This window comes from Ursus americanus, chromosome 31 (assembly GCF_024610735.1).
Source record: "Ursus americanus isolate L20-20 chromosome 31, mUrsAme1.1.p, whole genome shotgun sequence".
Classification (NCBI taxonomy): Eukaryota; Metazoa; Chordata; class Mammalia; order Carnivora; family Ursidae; genus Ursus; species Ursus americanus.
Window position 1 is genome coordinate 11093494 of NC_142157.1, and position 18648 is coordinate 11112141.

The window sequence follows — 18648 nt, forward strand, 5'->3', positions numbered from 1 at the left end:
AGCTAAAGAATCACCCTTTCTATTGACATGGCGTCCTTTGAAAGGTTACAGCACGTGGATGGTGGTGATGCGTGGGAAATGATGCGGTTTCTCACACCCGATGACACCGGAAGTGGTCCCTAGCATCCAGATGTTCCCATCATTGGCATTATTTAGAAAAACATATACTTCAGAGTTTCCCTTATTACCAGTGTCCCCTTCTTCTAATCTATGCGTATAAAAGCCTTCCCCCACCCCACCTGGAGGAATATTCTCCATCGATTTCTATATTTACTGTAGAGCTTGCAGTGCCCCAGCTTCCAGTCCCTGTAGAATTGGGCTAATGAGAGTATAAGCTTCCCCTGTTCTAAATCCTTTTTTGCCTCATGGGGGCTACTTGGACCTCCTGCTCCTCTTCTCTACCCCATTGTCCCTCCCAGCACCCATCTTAGCAGCATCTCTTCCATCCTATTGCATCTTCTCTTCAGCCAAGGTCTGCTTCGCACCTGAAGAGAGAGACGCACCTTGTGATAAAAAGGCAAAGATAGCATGATTTCCTGTTTCCCTTAAATCTAGATGACTCTCTGTAGCCAGGGAGTTACTGTTTTGACTGTGCTACTTTTGGTTTTCCTGGGGGGATCTAACTGAAAGAGGAAAGTAGAATAAACTTCGCTCTTTTTTTCTTTCCTATAGATGCTAATCTCGGGGGTGAGGAAGGGAAGATAGATGAAGATAAACTGAGTAGTAATGCAGGGAAGAATAAAAGTAAATCATAGTCACAATTATGAAAAAGAAATATTCACTCTAATCTTCCACAGGAAAAGGCGATAGGGGAATGCTGACCTCATACAGGTTAGAAATAGCCATGCAGTTCTGTTAAATGGTACTATATACAGATGTCCTCATCCCTCCCTACAGTTCTTTAAGGAAATTCCTAGCATCTTTTTTGTGGATGCCTTGAATTTTTTTATGCAGATAATCTTGTTATCTGTGACCAGAGACAATTTTATTTTTTGTAGGCATTTTATATTCATATTGTGTTCTCTCCTCACTGTAAGCTCTCCAGTGTGATGATGAACGGGAGTGGTGAGAACATCTTTGCTTTGTTCTCAGTCTTAGGGAGAAAGTACTCAGTCTTTCACCACGAAGTATGATATTAGCTATAGGGTTTTTTTTTATCAGTGCTCTTTACCAGATTAAAATACCCTTTATTATTAGTTTGCTGAGAGTGTTTATCATGAATTGATGTTGAATTTTGTCACATGGATTTTTTTTCTGTATCTTTTGAGATGATTATATGGTTTTTCTTATTTGATCTGTTGAAAGGGTGAATTGCATTGATTAACTTTTTTTTAAAGATTGTACTTATTTATTTGAGATAGGGCGAGAGAGAGTATGAACTGGGGAGGCAGAGGGAGAGGAAGAAGCAGACTCCCCACTGAGCAGAGAGCCTAGTGCAAGGCTCGATCCCAGGACCCCAGGATCATGACCTGAGCTGAAGGCAGATGCTTAACTGACTGAGCCATCCATGCCGCCCCTGCATCAATTGATTTTTGTGTGTTGAATGAGCTTTGCATATTGTATTAGCCTTTTACACAGTACTAGATTCAATTTGCTGGTCTGTAGTTTTCTTATAATGTTTTTGTCTGCTCTTTGTGTCTAATTATGCCATATTCATAAATGTGTTGGGGAGTGTTTTCTCCTCTTCACTTTTCTGGGAGAGCTTGTGTAGAATTGGTATTATTTTCCTTTAAAATGTTTGGTAGAATTACACAGCAAAACCATGCTGTGGTATCTCTTTGGGGAGGTTTTTAACTACAAACTTAATTTCTTTAAAAAAAGGAAGAAGAGGAGGAGGAGGAGGAAGGGGGTGAGGGAGAGAACATGTGAGAGAGTGCGTCTTTGTATCTTTACACACACACACACACACACACACACACACGACTGTTCAACTTGTCTTCTTCTTCTTTTTTTTTTTTTTAAGATTTTATTTATTTAACAGAGAGAGACAGCCAGTGAGAGAGGGAACACAAGCAGGGGGAGTGGGAGAGGAAGAAGCAGGCTCCCAGCAGAGGAGCCTGATGTGGGGCTCGATCCCATAACGCCGGGATCACGCCCTGAGCCGAAGGCAGACGCTTAACGACTGCGCCACTCAGGTGCCCCTCGACTTGTCTTCTTAAATGAGCTTTGGCAGTTTGTGTCTTTGAAAGAATTTGTCCGTTTCACCTAAGTTGCCAATTGTATAAGCATAAAGTTGTTCATAATATTCCCTTATTATCCTTTAACTCTATGTAAGGTCTGTAGTAATGTCTCCACTTTCATTCTCCTTATTGGTAGTTTGTGTCTTCACTCTTACGTCAGGTACGTATTACTGCATAACAGGTTCTTGGAGTTAGTTCTTGTGTGGAATTATGTAAGAGTCAAAGTTTAGGTCTTCATAATCTGTATATTCATAGCTTCAGTTACTACAAACTTAGTGACTTTAAAATAGCACATGTTATTATCTGGAAGTTTCCCAGGTCAGAATTTGGAGAGTTCGGGCATGACTTAGCTGGGTCTTCTGCTTCGGAATCTCTCATCAGGCTGCACTCAAGTCTTAGCCAGAGGTAGGTGTATCAGTTTGAATGCTAGACTGATAAAGGATCTACTTCTGAAACCATGTGATGGCCGACAGAGTTCATAATCCACCCTCAATCCCTTGCAAAGTGGGCTTTTGCAGCATGGTAGCTTGCTTCTTCAGAGCGTATGACCTGAGAAGGCAAAAGAACAGAACATCCCATATTCTGTTGGTTAGAAGCAAATCACAGGTTTTGCTCACAGTCAAGGAGAGGGAATTGCATGCACAAAGGTGTGAAAAACAGGAGGGTAGGGATCATTGCTGGCCTTCGTAGAATCTACCTGCCTGAGTCTTTTTCTAATTTATTGATCTTTTATAATACCACTTGTATATTTAAATTTTTTTTCTATTTTTCTTTTCTCAATTTTATTGATATGTGTTCTTTATTATTTCCTTCCTCTGCTTACTTTGGACTTATTTTCCTTTTTTTCTAGTTTTATAGAGTTAAATCTTAGACTATTGACTAGAAACACTTATTTTAAAATTTTAAGTTTTGTTAGGCATAAATTTAAATTTCCCTCAAAGCACTGCAACCTACAAATTTTTATCTGTTGTATCTTTATACCATGTCTTTCAGATCACAATGTTTTAATTTCCTTAGGGATTTTTTTGATCCACAAGTTGTTCAGGATGTGTTATCCAGATATCTTTCTGTTATTGATTTCTTGTTTAATTTCATTGTGGTCAGACAATATGCTTTGTACAATTTCAATTCTTTTAAATTTATCAGGTTTTTTGGGGGGGCAGAATATGGTCCATGTCATCAGGTGTTCTGTGTGCACTTAAAAAGAATGTGTAGTCCACTGTTGTTGGATGGAGTGTTTGGTGTATGTTATTTAAGTCCAGTTGGTTGATAATGTTATTTAGGTCTTCCATAGTCTTACTAATTTTTTGTCTACTTATTCTGTTAATTGTTGGGAGAGGAGTGTTAAATTCTCTGTATTTGTAGATTTGTCTATTTCTCTTTTCACATCAGTCAGCTTTTATTTAAGATATTTAGAAGCTCTGTTGTTAAATATATATACATTTTAGGAGTATTATGTTTTCTTAATGAATTGACCTTCTAATTATGTAATGTCCTCTTTTATTCCTGGTAATATTCATTGTTCTGAAGTGTGCTTTCTGTGATATATAACATAGCCACTTATGTTTTCTTTTGCTTATTGTTTGCATGGTATATCTTTTCCTGTCCTTTTATTTTAACCCATCTATGTGTTTATTATTACAGTGAGTTTGTTTGTTTGTTTTTTACAGATAGCATAGTCTTGGGTCTTGTAGTTATCCAGTCTGATAATCTACATCTTTAATTGGTATGTTTGGACCATTTATATTCAATATAAACTACTGATATGGTTGAATTTAGGTCTGCTGTTTTTATTTTAGGTCTACTATTTGTCTTCTGTTTGTCCCTTTGTATTTTGTTTGTTTCTCTGTTCTTTCCTGCCTTCTTTTTGGTTGTCTCTTATTTGATTTTAATATATCTAATGACTTTTTTGTTTTACCTCTGGATGCAATTATTCTCTACCAGTTGGATTATGATGTATCTATTTGTGCTTTGAGTTTAATGTGCCTGGGTTTACTGAACATCTGAAACCTATAAATTTATGACTTTCACTAAATTTTGGAAAATTTTGGCTATTATTTTTTCAAAGATTCCCCCCCCCCCCAACTTCTTTCCCCTCTACTTCTGGGACTGCAATAGCACATGTGTTAGACCTTTTAGTATTGTCTCACAGGTTCCTGAGGTTCTGATTATTTTTTTTCTAGTCTTTTTGTTTTTCAAATTTGACAGTTTCTTTTGTTCTGTCTTCAAGATCTCTGACTCTTTCCTTGATCATCACTGTGTTACTATGTTGCCTACTGACCAAATATTATCTTTCAGATATTGTATTTTTTTAATTGGGAAATTACCAATTTTTTTCATAGTTTTTATTTATCAAGTTCAAGTAAGAACCTGATTTTTACATTCATTTCAAGTGTATTTAGTTTTGCCTCATGAAGCTTAGTTAAGATTACTTCTTTATTGTTTTGGATAATTCCAATGTTAGGCTCATCTTGTGATTGGCGTTCTGTCGATTGTATTTTTTTTTTTTTTTGAGAATCCATCATCTTTGTGCATTGAATAATTTTGTTCTGGATCCTAGACATTTTGAACATTCTTTTGTATGGCTTTGGATCTTATTATAGTCCCCTGGAAAATGTTAAATTTTTTAGCAGGCTGTCAACCTGATTAGGCTTATTCTGTTTGCCTCAGTTGAGTTTTCAAGTCTTTGCTGCTTTGGGTGTATTTCTTGCATGTGACATTTGTGTTAGCCAGACACTTACACAATGATTTAAACCTTAGTTATGCTGCTTTGAGTTCATCTCACTTATGCACAGCTTAGGGGTGAGCCCACAACTTTTGTGGGATCTTAGCACAGTCCACGGCCAGCTCTGAATGGAGATTCGTCCTCTGGGCAAAGCCTAAGGACAAAGAAAAATAAACAGGGAAACTTCATCCCTTTGGCGGTTACTCTTCCGATCTGACATCCTTCTATACGCTGCCTGCCTTGTTTGCTTTTCACAGTCTTCAGGTTGTCGCTTTCTGTGTGCCGTCCAGAGGTTTTAATTGTGATCAGTGTGGGAGACAGGCTATTGCGTGCTTACCCCACCAGAGTGGAGCTAGAACTCCCCAAAGCTTTAAACTCCTGTCACAGATATGATTTGCCACTCCTCACGGGCGTATCTTAATCAGCCTCCTCAAAATTGAGTGATGCTACCCTCTTCTGTCTCCTACTCAAAGTTTTAAAGGGTTATGAGGACAGAACACCACAGCTCCATCTAGACTACCTTCTGGTAAAATCACGCTCCTAGAAATGAGTCTCACAACACTCCATTGTCAGCCCCGAGTCACGGGTGGTATCAGGTATTTTGGCTGTTGCTTTCTGTAAATGCCAGTTGTTTGGGTCCCCAGTCACTGAACTAAAATTCATCCGGCTGAAATCTTCAGTAAAGAGGTTAATTTAATTGTGTGCGTTTCAGTTGCCCTACATCCCTTTGGCCCGTTGATCTTTGGATTCCTGGCACCTGATTCTGAATTGAATATGGACTCTGTCCCGTGGGCCTTCTGCCTTACTTTCTGACAGACAGACTGCTGCTTGCTCTTCTCACTGTATTTTTACATTGCCAGCAGGATCCTATAGCCTTTTTTTTTTTTTTTAAAGCCCTGTGGTGTCACTCATACTGCAGTGACTGTTCTTCCTCTGTCTCCTGCTTGGAATTCCTTAAGTTTCTGAGAAGATTTCTCCTCTATCTCCCAACAGGAGGGTTGCCCTCAAGATATGCCTAAACTGGATATGCTAAGTGTTGACCCTACCAGGTGCTACGGCCAGTGAACTTTCCCAGTTCCTTCGCTGTGTGTTTCTCCCCGACTCGTGTTTCCTTACTCTTCGGAGTTTTCCAACCTTAACTAATAATTACTTCAATGACAACCAAATATCCCTTTCTACTACTTAGATTTCTCTACCAGTAAAATCTAACTATAGTGTTTCATTACCCTCTGCTGTTCCTAATTGCTTTCAAACAGCCCCAACTGAGTTTTTAAATTTTATCTTTTCTCAAGTGAGCCCTATCCTTCCTCATCCTGTGTAGTAACAGTAACCAAAATGGATTGAGCGCCAGGCTCTGAGTTAAGGGCTATGCCTGTATTATTTCAGCCAGTCCTCACCATGAGTATGAGGTAAATATTGTTTTATTCCCTCAGAAGAAACTGAAGCACAAGGAGGAGAAGTGAGTTACTTTGCCCAAGCTCGTGCATCTACTGAGTTGTGGAGCTGATTCATACCTAAATACTTCAAGACCAGAACCTTCTGTAACAGAAGCCCACGGGTGCAAGAGCACCTGGCTCCGTGAGTCCCACACAGACCAGATTTGGCCACTTACCACTGACAAAGTCCAGAGGCAGAGAGAGGGTGGTGGGGAAACAAGGAACTTATTTCAGTAAGGCCAACACTGGAAGACAGTGAACTAACATCTCAAAGACTGTCTCCAAAGTGCTGAAAATACTTCTAGGTTTGTATAAGAAAAATTTGGGACACAGCTCAGTTGGTACATGCAGGTGCATGGTACAGGTCAATCATTGTCTTGGGTCAGTCACATGGGGCTTGGCTGGTATCAGGGCAGTCATTATTGCTCGAGGGGTAGTTGGGGTTCCCATCATGGGATGCTTTATCTGAGGGTCTTTTGCCTGAGTTAAAAGATGAGTTTAGAGGCGCCTGGGTTGGCTCAGTCAGTTGAGCATCCAACTCTTGATTTTGGCTCAGGTCATAATCTCAGGGTCATGGGATCAAGCCCCACATTGGGCTCCAGGCTCAGCAGGGAATCTGCTTGAGATTCTGTCTCTCTCTGTCTCTCTCTCTTCCCCTTCCCCCACTTGTACATGGGCGTGCTCTCTCTATCTCTGTCAAATAAATAAATAGGGCGTCTGGGTGGCTCAGTCAGTTGAATGTCTGCCTTTGGCTCGGGTCATGATGCCAGGGTCCTGGGATTGAGTTCCTCATCAGACTCCCTGCTCAGCAGGGAGCCTGCTTCTCCCTCTGCCACTTCCCCTGGCTCATGCTCTCTCTCTATGTCAAGTAAGTAAGTAAGTAAATAAAATATTTAAAAATAAATAAATCAATCTTTTTAAAAACAGGATAATTTAAAAGATAGGTCAAAAGGGGGACACGGGTTGGTGGTTACATGCAGGTGGGTGGCAGTGAAGGTCAGGTCATCGTCTTGGGCCAGTGCTGTGGGGTCTTGCTGGCTCAGGCGTCCTTATTGCTCGAGGGGGTAGTTTGGGTTCCCCTCACAGGACGCTTTGCCCACGGGGTCCTTTGCCTGAGTTAAGAGAGAAGCTGGAAAGAAGAACTTCATTAGTTAGAAAGTACAGACTGAGGTCGAAGTGCAGGTAGTTGAAATCCTCCTTTACTTCTTTCTTATCTCCCTGTGGATTATTGCTTCCAGTCTGTAAAATCGGGGCTGTGCTGCCACCATTGGCTGGATCTAAATATCCTTCTTTTGTTTTTTTCCTCTTTGATTTGGGGCCCATCCATTCGGTTTCCTAACAGATACCTCCATATTTTGTGAAAATTTAGATCTGAGCCTACCAAAAGCATCCGCTGTTCATGTAAGTCCTGCCCACCTTTAGGGCCTCGAGCTGGATCTTTCGTCTGTGGGCCTCCCTGGGTCTTCAGGTCAGGCGGCTGTGCAGGCAGGGCCCCTCATAGTGCATGGCATTACCGTTTCACCTTCCCTCTCCTTAAAATTTGCCAACTATTCCTAAAGTGTCTTGGGTTGATTTTCCTCGCCTTTCCCCCTCAAATCCATTAGCCCACCTGGGGTAACTCTCCCAGCCACCAGGGAAAGGCTCTGGGCTTGATCTCATTTCAGAGATTGCCTCTCAGGAGTTTTTTTGTTTTGGGATTTTTTTAAAAGATTTATTTATTTATTTAAGAGAGAGAAAGAGCAAGAGGGAAAGTGCCGGGGGGCAAGGACGGGTGCAGAGGGAGAGATGGGAGAGAGAATCTCAAGCAGACTCCCCACTGAGCGTGAAACTCCACGCGGGGCTCGATCCCACAACCCTGAGATCAGGACCTGAGCCAAAAATCAAGAGTCGGACGCTTAACCAGCCAGGCGCCCCAGCCTCTCAAGAGTTTTCTGATGGTGTAGACAGAGGCAGTCTCAGAATATTCAGACGGAGGAGCCCTTCCTTTCCCCTTGGCCTCCAGCCCTTTCTCTAAGGCTTCTCAAACCTTAACACCATTCCAGTCATCTGGGGATTTTGTTCCTGCGCAGTTTCTGATCGGTAGCCTGAGGCACGGCCAGAGAGTCTACATTTCTAGCAAGTTCCCAGACGCTGCTGCTGCTGCAGCCCCAGCTCGATTAGAGACCTGTAGCCGCTGGTTATAGTGCCCACGTCGTGAGGTGTGCCTGCCTGCGCTCCGGGGGAAGGCCTTGCTGCTGTGCTTGAATGGGTTCCGTCGCCGTCACCTTACTTTGTTAGTGCTGGTGAACTGGGTGCAACTTATTTTGATTTTCCACTTCTCACATATCAGGTTTGCGCTTTGTCATGCATGTGCAATAACGATGGTTTTAAAATGTTTGGTTTTCATCTTAATCGGCTGTTCAGGACCTGCACAGTGATATTTTAGGCTTGGTTTGTCTGTTGTGATCAACTAATTTGTTATTTTTAGACTATTCTGGAATTCCTATAGGAAAAAATAATTGTTTGAAACTCTTTAGCTCCTAACACTTTATTTCCCCATTTTGGAGCAATTGCTCTTATAATGTAATTTTAATTATTTACTCCTACCCTTACCCGTGCTGTGGCCTTTTCCAATGACAGCCAAGGTCATTGTATATAACCGTCCTCCTTCAAACCTGTTTCCTATCATTCACCTTTTTCTGTGTGACCGTTGCTCAGAAAATCTTTCTGCTTGTATATATGGCACGGCTGAAGTATCAGGAGTTTAGTGTTTATTGTCTGGAAAAATCTCCATCTATTATATCCTGTGAAGTGGGATAGTGTAAATGGTAACAAACGGGACTCTGGGGAAGGACAGGCTACGTTCTAGTTCTGTTCTGCTCTTTGGTAGCCATGTGATACCTACACATTTCAGATTTTCTCTGGCCTTCAGTTTCTTCATCTGAAAAATGAGAATGATAAGAGCACCTGCTTTCTGGGTTTGTTTGAGGACTAAAGGAAATGATATTTGCAAATACTTAGACCGATTCCTGGCACCTAGCAAGGTTTTAATAAAGAGTCGCTCTTCCATCTTGTTAAAAAACAAAACGAGCTGAGTTTTAAAGACTTTATTGGCTTTATTCAGTGATTCGTGGATTGGGCAGCATCCCGTCTAGCAGATAGAAAGGAGCTCCAAAGAGCTGTACAAAATGAAAGACCTTTATAGGCAGAGGGGGTGGGAAAAGGAAGTTACTGGTAAAGAGTAGATTGTTTGTGGCAAGGTCACCTCCTTTTAGGGGACCTCTGGGATCTATCAGGCAGATGGTGCTGACCAGGTAATTCCAGATCGACTGGGTTAAGAGTCCACTCCCAGAGACGGGCGCCTGGGTGGCTCCATTGGTTAAGCATCTGACTCTTGGTTTCACCTCAGGTCATGATCTTGGGGTCATGGGATCGAGCCCTGTGTGGGGCTCTGTGCTCAGCATGGAGTCTGCTTGAGATTCTTTCCCTCTCCTTCTCCCTCCCCTCTGCCCTCCCCCCATTTGCACACACGCATGTGCTCTCTCTGTCTCAAATAAATAAATAAAATAAATAAAATCTTTAAAAAAAGAGCCCGCTCCTAGGAATGGTGGAAACCAAGTCAGGTGTTATGATTTGGTTTGGTGACGTGGGCTTAGCACAAGTGATTGCATTTGGGGCCTCTTGTCTCTTTTTTAACATTTACCCCATTTGATCAGACTCTCAGCTTACCTGAAGGATGTGACCAAAATTTAAGGCACTAGCGCCACTCCGAGCTGACGTGCTCGATGTTCTCAGATTTTGCTCGATCCTCTGTGTGGTAATCACAGGCCGTGATGTTTTTTGCTGAATCTCTGTGGTATTGACAGGTCATGACTTCAGGTTCACTCTTTTTTTTTTTTTTTAAAGCTGGTCATTGTTCTTGTTCCTTTTCTGACGTTCCAGTCTGAGGGAGATCATTTCCTTGTTGGTTAGCGGCTGCGAACACGTGCTTAAAGCCTTCGAGAAAAGATGGCGCACAGGAAGACTGCTGTGATCAGTCTAAGCAGGGTAACTCCCAGTGTCTGGAGTGCGCTTCCGAGCCAGGTTCCCTCAGACACAAACCAGGCAAAATCAAATAAGCCAAAATGACCCTGTCGAAGGGGTCCCTTCCTCAAGCCAAGCGGCTTGTTTGCTGATCTTGTGTGGCTGAGTTTCACCTTCCCCGGAAGTGTCATCCAGGTGCAGCAAGTGGCGTCGGCCCCAGCACAGACACCTCCTTGTTCAGCTAAAAGACCATCAGGCTGTCCTCTTACCGAGAGCGAGCTTGGCCGCGGAGTCTGGGGAGCTCTGCTGGGCGGCTGTCCCTTCTGCAGCCGGTGCTGCCGTACTTCCAGGAGTGAAGGCGAGAGTCCTGTTCGGAGCCTCCTTGCGCACTCTCCTGCCCGGGGAAGTAGGGAGCTGCCAGAGGAAGCGAACCCGAAATCATGAGAGCCTCCTGGTAGGTCCTTCCTGACTTGACAGTGTCCACTCGGGGGTCTTGACCAGTGAGGTGTCTCCGTTTATTCGTGAACAGTCAGGGGCACAGTTCGATAATCTGAAAGGCTTTGCGCAGTTCTGTGCCAACCGTCTAAGGATTCATAAGCCCGGGGATGGCGATAACCACAGATAAGGATAAACCTTAAGATAGGAACATTGCAACATTGAAGACGCAGATTGGGTGGCAAAAGCAGAAGGATCTCACAGGAAGTGAGTCTGCTTGCGGAGAAATACCGAGTCAATTCAGAATTAAGACTTTGGACAGTTTGTGGAGTTTGTAAATAAATGTCATTTGCTAGGGTTAAATCTGTGGAAGCTTCTATGAACCGTGCAGCTGTAGCTTCAGGCGGTTGGCATGGCCACAGGTCACTGAACCAGGTCGGATGCTCTGCGAGGCGGTAGGTCTGTGTTCACTGCCGTGATCTTGAGTGATTCTCTCTTCCGTGCACAAATAAGGCGAAAGGGTTTGAAGAGTTAGGTAGCCCTGAGACACACAGTTCTTGCTGTGCTTGGTTTAGTCTTATAAAGGTCTGCTTGTGTTACCTGCCCAAGGAAGGCCGCAGGGACTGAAATTTTAGTAAATTCGTAGATTGGGGAAGTCAGTCGAGGAAAATTAGGAGCCCAGAGTCTGCAGAAGCCAGCTAGGCCTGGGAACCCATGAAGGCGTTGCTTAGTTGTGGGCCTAGGACGCTGTCGGATTGGGTTACTTCTGTTTTGGAGACAGCTGGATTCCGTTAGCACTTAGATTATGGCCTAGGTAATGACAGTATCTAGAGATGGTTATAATGGTTCTTAGAGATTCTTACGTCCTTTTTCAGCTGTTGTAGCAAATAAATGGAATCTTTGATGGATCCATGTTTGGTCACTGGCCATAGCAAGAGGTCATCTACATACTCTAGAAGGCTCAATTTCCCAGGGACTTACAGGGGGTTTAACCTTGGTGGAACACTTGAGGTAAATACGAAGCGGCCCCAATGAGCCCGAGAGAGAGGACTGTCCAGGTGTAGTGTTAATTGTTCCAAATCAAAGCAAATAGCTGTTGGCTGCTGGGACGCTCAAGAAAGCCGAACATGGCAGCGAACCAGCTTGACTCCGGTGGAACTTGTGACAAAAAGTTGTTGGGTTTGGAGCAACTGGGAAGTGGGGAATAACTATCTTATTAATAGCTCTCAAGTCCTGGACAAATTGCTAACCCCGCCCATCAGGCTTCCAGTCCGGCAGTTACAGGGGCCGGTCCAGGGAATGGTTAGCCCCTAGGTGATGAAGGTCTGTTGGTATGAAGTCTTGCATGGCCTCAGGCTTTAGTGGATATTGAGGCAATTTAGGACGAGGTTTAGTTACGTCTATCTGAATTTTTATAGGCTCTGCACTCTATTCTCCCCATGTCAGTAGTAGAAGTAGCCCACAGATTTTCGGGCACCTCAGATAAATCAGGGCTCTTTTGCTGGAATTGTTTCTCTTCTGTATCAGGGACAAATTATAAGGGACATGAAAGATCAGGTTCGGGTTGGTCAGGAAATTCTAAGGTGAGGTTTCCATTGGAGGCAAAATGTACTAGCCGTTTCAGTTTTAGAAAGGAGGTCTCTACCTAATAGGTTGACTGGTACTGTATTACAACGGACACACACACACACACACACAGACACACACTTTTTCAGTAAAAGGTCCCAGAGTCATCTGTACTACAGGTTGAGATAGAAACTCCCTCAATTTTATTAGCTACCCCCACTATAGAAGGTTCTTTTTCACTCTAAGGGATTTGTTGTCCTATGAGAGAGCTGGTTTAAAATAGAGAATGTTGCTTCCGTATCTACCAGAATCTGGCAAGGTTTCCATTGGTTTTACTTTTAGTCTTCCTCTTGGCTGTTTGAGGGAATTACTGGTAGCAGTTTACCAAGGGATCCCTCAGAGTCAACACTGAGAGGGGCCATTTGGGGGCAGATAGGGAGGCATTTGAGTTGATGATGAAGGATTTGCATAAAACCTCTGATGATGAAATTTTTCCCCCCAGTGTCCTAGTTGAATAAAAATGAGACATGGAGCCCTGGTCCAGTGTTTTGATGACAGACCCTAAGAGGGTGCAGTGGGGGAGGCCCAGGTATTATTTTAGGTGCCTAGCTTGTAGCTTTTATAGCTGTAAGGCTAATAACTTGGTAGACCTTTTCTTTTTAAGATTTTATTTATTTCCTTGTCAGAGAGAGAGGGCGCACAAGCAGGGCGAGCAGCAGGCAGAGGGAAAAGCAGGCTCCCCGCTGAGCAGGGAGACCAATTCGGGACTCGATCCCAGGACCCTGGGATCATGACCTGAGCCAAAGGCAGACGATTAACCGACTGAGCCACCCAGGTGTCCCAACTTGGTGGACTTTTGATTTTGGTCTTGTTTCAAAGTCATCATGAGTTCAGTCAAATCAGTGGCCTGCCATCCTGTTTATATCTTTTTATCAATCCACTAATCACAGAAGATAATCCATTTACAAATAGGGCCTCATTTATTGTATGCAACCTGGAATGCCATAGGAGGAGAGCTTGCAAATGGGCTTTAGAGTCTGTCAGATTCATCTCGTGTGCACGTGTGAATCATAGACCAGTCAACATGGGCAGCAAAGACTCTAGGAATGGCTTTTAAAATATTTGTTGCTATTTTGCAATATTTTCTGGTCCATAATGGGACCGTGATGAAGATCTCAAGTATTATCCTTAGGGTTGTGCCATTTTGTTTTTCACGTCCATTTCTGGGCTTCATCTGGTCCCACCAGAATGTGCACAAGCTGATAAAGATGTGGCAGCCCGGGGTTATAGGCCATGATGAGGACTCAATTCTTTAAACAACTTTTGGGGTTCCTCCTTGAGTTTAGGAAATTCTTTAACTGTGGGCCTTCGTTTGGTTTGGTTTTTGACCAAGGAGTGAAAGATGCCTGAAGAGGCTCTCCTGTAGCCTTGAGGCGGGTGGGGGGGGGGTTATTTTTAAATATAATTGTATAATAATCTCTTCAGAATGGAAAGGCAATTCAGATAGAGTTAGTAGAACGTGAGTATTGAGGTAAAGGAGGGTAGAGGGGAGCAGTAGGAGTTACATCTGTCTGGCTGTCTTTTGTTGTAGGGACCTCTGTGTCTTTAATTCTTCATTAGCCTTTTGCTATGAATTTTTCAGTGAAGCTATTTTGGCATCTTAAAGCCCTTTTGGAAGCTTCTCCTTACCAATTAAAATAGGTGTACCCATTCTGTTTGTTTGATTTGGGAACCTTTGCTTTCAAGCGCACTTCCTAAATGAGCCGTCTTGTCCAACTGGAATGTTCCCCCATAATGGCCATTGCAATTCTAGGTTGTCTTTAGTAAGAGTTGCCATTTTTGTAGCTGTCTGTTGCTTCCGGGACTGCAGTTCTTTATACGTAGAATAAGCAGGTGCGTGGGGACGTGGCACACTCCGCTCTTTGTAATTTAAGAATCTCATTTCTTTAGCTAAGCCGTTGGGTCTCCTTGAGCCAAGCTAATACCTCAGAGGGATGTGTCACTGGGTTGAGGATTGTTTTACAGTGTACCTTCCTGCGCAAGAAATTTTCTTGAGGTTCACAAGTGACCTCGTGTCAGTCTAACCCATTCCGTGACCAACCTATCCTCACCCGGGAGTCTTAGCGTTCGGTGTTGAGCATGCTAACCAGCTGTGAAGTACCGATCCATGTCCACCAAGTTCGTGGCGTTTTGGCTTCTGAGATTCCCATTGGCAAGAGCCTTTACCCACACAAGAGCAGCCAAACAAGCACCAGCAGTAACCAAAGAGGTGTGATGAAAGAGTGGTCAAAAAAAGAAGAGGCATCAGTCGAACCCACCAGCCATTCCCAACAACGGAAGACTGGATCAAATAAGGGCTGGGACTAGAGTTCACCGTAGACCCATCTGCCGGATCGAGCGAACCCGCTAAGTCCTGGATTGGAAAACCAGTTCGATCAGGTGTTTGACGCAAAGAGAGCTGAGCCCAGAACCCGGAGGAGCCTCACCCCTCGAAGGGTTCATAGATATCACACCTGTGTTTCTCATCATCCCCAGAGGTGTCAGAAGTTTTCTTCAGATCCTAGCACTGCCACAAAATCTGTTAAAAGCTAAAATTCAACAAGTAAATCTTTAAGATCTTACTGACTTTATTGAGTGATTCATGAATTGGGCAGCATCCCATCTAGCAGATTGAACTCCAAAGAGCTGTACAAAATGGAAGACTTTTATAGACAGAAGGGGCAGGACAAAGAAGTTACTAGAAAAGTGTGGCTTGTTTCAGGCATGGTCACCTTTCTTTGGGGGACAGCAGGGGTCTCTCAGGCAAATTACCTCACTGGTGCCGAGCAGGTAATTCTAGGTTGACTGGTTTAAGAGTCCAGTCCTGGGAGAGGTTGCAATTAATTAGGTTAGGTATTAAGTCTTGATTTGGTGATGTGGGCTTAGCATAAGTGACTCCATCTTGGGCCTGTTGCCTCTCTTTTTTACATTGTTAACTGAAAATACAAGAGAAACATGAAATGTTCACATATGAGTAGGCTTCTGCTAATTTTTCAACCTCTATTTGAAACACTGAGAAGCTAAAAAAGGTAACCAAGCAGTGGATTCAAATTTTAGAAATTTTGGATTGTTCCTGGATTAACTGTTCATGATGGTAGAAATCCTATACTAAGGAAGCAGTGCCTTGGCTCCCACAACGTGTGTAGGGAGATGGAAAGAGAAGAGTATAAGCAGCCTGGTCCTCCTCAAGCCTCATTTGTTTTTCCCACTGTTTTCAAAGCCATTGGGAATAATGGTATTTGCCTTGAAGCGGTAAGGTAAATATCGCTAAAGAGGTCGGCAGTATTATTTGCTCTACATTCTTACTGTAACAGTGCACGCTTTTTATCCTTGAACTTAACATTCAAGAAATTAAAATAGACCAAGTTGTTAACTTAGCAAAACTATGGCAATTGAGAACTTTGAGCCTTGCTCACAAGTATTTAATTTTTTTTCTTCATTTTGTAAAGGTGCTCTTCCAGAGCCGCATTTTAGCCACTAAAATAGCGTAGTGACATTTTCTGTTCTACTCCTTTCTGCATTTGAAAGCATTTTCCAAAAAGTATGTTAAAACTAAATGTCAGGCATTTCGTACATTTTTCTGCATAAATTTTATCTTCAGTGAGACCTGACTTTTTAAAAAGGAAAGTAATAAAGCCAAATAATGTGTCTGTGTGTTTGTAGGGAGGGAGTGGAGAGAAAGCTTTGGTGTTTAAAAAGCTACTAAAACACTTCACAGCTTAAGCCAACAGAAGAGCAAAATTCATCATGCGGCTATTCAGACACTTTGTGACTTGTTCTGTCTGGTTATGAGGCATAAGAGGAAACTAATAATAAATCTTTCTATATATTTCACATTTCCCGCTTGAGCTTTAAGTGCCATTCTGCCCTCCTTTGTGCTGAGTGTCACATGCTGTCTAAAGACGGCTTTGTACAGGCAGTTGGAATAAGTAGACCTTTATGAGACTGTCATCATTTTTCCATAAAACTATGGCAGAACAAAAAGTCTTGCACGTAAAGCAGAGAGAAAAGCAAGCACTCGAAACAGAATATAAATGTTACTATGTTTATTAAAATTCTCATCACTTTGGGTGAACTTTGATTGAAGGCTTGTAGGAATTAGAGTCTGCTCCGGAGGATTTTATATAGACAACTGTAAACCCAAGAGTCATAGTTGAATTTATGAGCGTGTGCTGGATTTAAAGTTATAATCCTTGTGTATAGGAGGTAAATAAGATCTTTATTAGAATCACAGTTGGCTTTCTTTTATGCCACTGGCGTATCTTAAATGTTTACACTCTGGCTTCATTTCTGGGCATAAATCACAATTAAGTTCATTCGGCTGATTTTTATGGAGTACCATCCGTGCCAGGCACTGTTCTGGGCACGTGGGGCCCTTCGCACACAACACCAATGTTTTTGCCCTTGTGGTGTTTACATTCTAATGGGAGGACATAGACAGAAAAACAGATTCAATATACTTTAGGCATATAAAGTCAGTTATACAGCTCCAGAGGGTGGTAAATGCGGGGAAAGACAGTAAAAGCAGGGCCGATTCAGGGGCATCAGGATTTCGAATCAGACTGTGGTAGCCTTGTCGAAAAGGTCACATTTTTGAACGGACTCTGAAGCAAGCTACCGGTGTCCTCTTCTGCTTAGCTTAGGAAGACTCAGGAGTGGGTTTATTTTGACCTTTTAATTTTATTGACTCGTCATCCCCCCGAGATAGAAGGAAGATGAGAACTTGAGTCAGTCTGTGGAAGTCTGGTCTCAATAGCTACTTTGGAAAAAATGATGCTCTTCCAGCAAGCTTCCCACTTTTCTTCTTCTTTTTTTCTTTTTTTGACGTTCATGTACAAGCTGATGCTTCATTAATAGGCTTTTTCTTCCATTATGAAAGCAACGGAAGAAAAAAGCCCTGAACCTCTGGCAGGGCTTGTTATGAACTGCTAAGTTGCTGTATTTTCTATGTGGTTTGATTCCAAGGGAACTTTAAATTTAGTTTTATAAACAAATTTGTCACTCTCCCACACAAAGTCCAGCCACCCACTATTGTGATCATTGTAAGATTGTGAGTCAAATATAAGAGCATGGTGCCTTTCATTTTATGCCTAGAGCGACAAAAGTCCGAGCGCTACAATAGGATAAGTAGGCTTTTTATATAACATGTCTGAGCTGAAGGATACCTAGAGATTTCGTTTGATTTGTCTTGTAATAAATCAGATGAGTAAGTGTGTTTTTTCAGGTAACAAAAGCCGTTTGGATATTGAGTGGAGAGTCCAGCAATTTTGATATTTTTCTCTGGGTAGTGAGAGGAACAAGTCTGGCCAATACTATAAAAGTGTCTGGGGGAAAACGTGGAAGAATTTTCGTGTTAAGCAGGGCAGGTCCGCTGGAGGTAAGCACGTAGTAAAAACCGCATCCCTGCGAGGGGCTTTCACACAATACGCCATTTTCGTGTCTGTGTCAAGATGGACAAAGATCATGAGCAAAAGTGAATAGTACTTGATCAGAGCAACAGATTTCTCTCCCGTCTATGATTTAACACCGCACAGACACCCAAACAAGAATGGATTTTATCAATCGCGTTCTGACTGTTACCTGAATACATCGCGTGTTAAGACAAATTTGGCCAGTCCCCTCTACCCGTATCTCTTTCTGAGAAGTTTCTTTCCTAACAGATGATTGACACTGCCATCTTCGGCGCGATTGTCCTTCCGTCTGTAAGGTACCGCTTGTCTATATTTACATTATTAAATTCATTTTGATGCTTATTAGTCTTAACAAAAACTGCAACGAAATGCTACGCTGGACATTTACAAATAGAACTTACGTTATTGTCATCTTTTTTTTTTTTTTGTAGACTGCGTGAGTGTCTTTAAAAATATATCTATATATCACATTTCAGGGGCGCCTGGGTGGCTTGGTCAGTTAAGTGTCTAACTCTTGATTTCAGCTCAGGTCATATATCTCAGGGTTCTGAGATTGAGCCCTGCGTTGGGTTCTGTGCTGGGCATGGAGCCTGCTTACAATTCTCTCCTTCTCCCTCTGCCCCTCTGCCCCGCTCATGTGTTTTCTCTCTCTTTCTCTCTCTCAAAAAAATTAAATAAATAAATAAATAAATAAATAAATAAATAAATAAATAAAATATATTCACATTTCATTGATTTCAATGAAGTCATTTTCACAGTAGTAACACCTTATTGTTCTGGTAGGTATTCATTCACTCAGGGTCTGCACTAACATATAAATAAGTAAATGGTTGAAGCTTCAAGGACAATACCAC

The 18648-nt window shown here is 42.5% G+C and overlaps 1 protein-coding gene across 2 annotated transcripts in view; it reads left to right on the forward strand.

The window, feature by feature from the left end:
- The window catches only part of MPP7 (MAGUK p55 scaffold protein 7), a 205641-nt gene that overhangs the window by 158888 nt on the left and 28105 nt on the right, over positions 1-18648 (forward strand). The window lies entirely within an intron of this gene.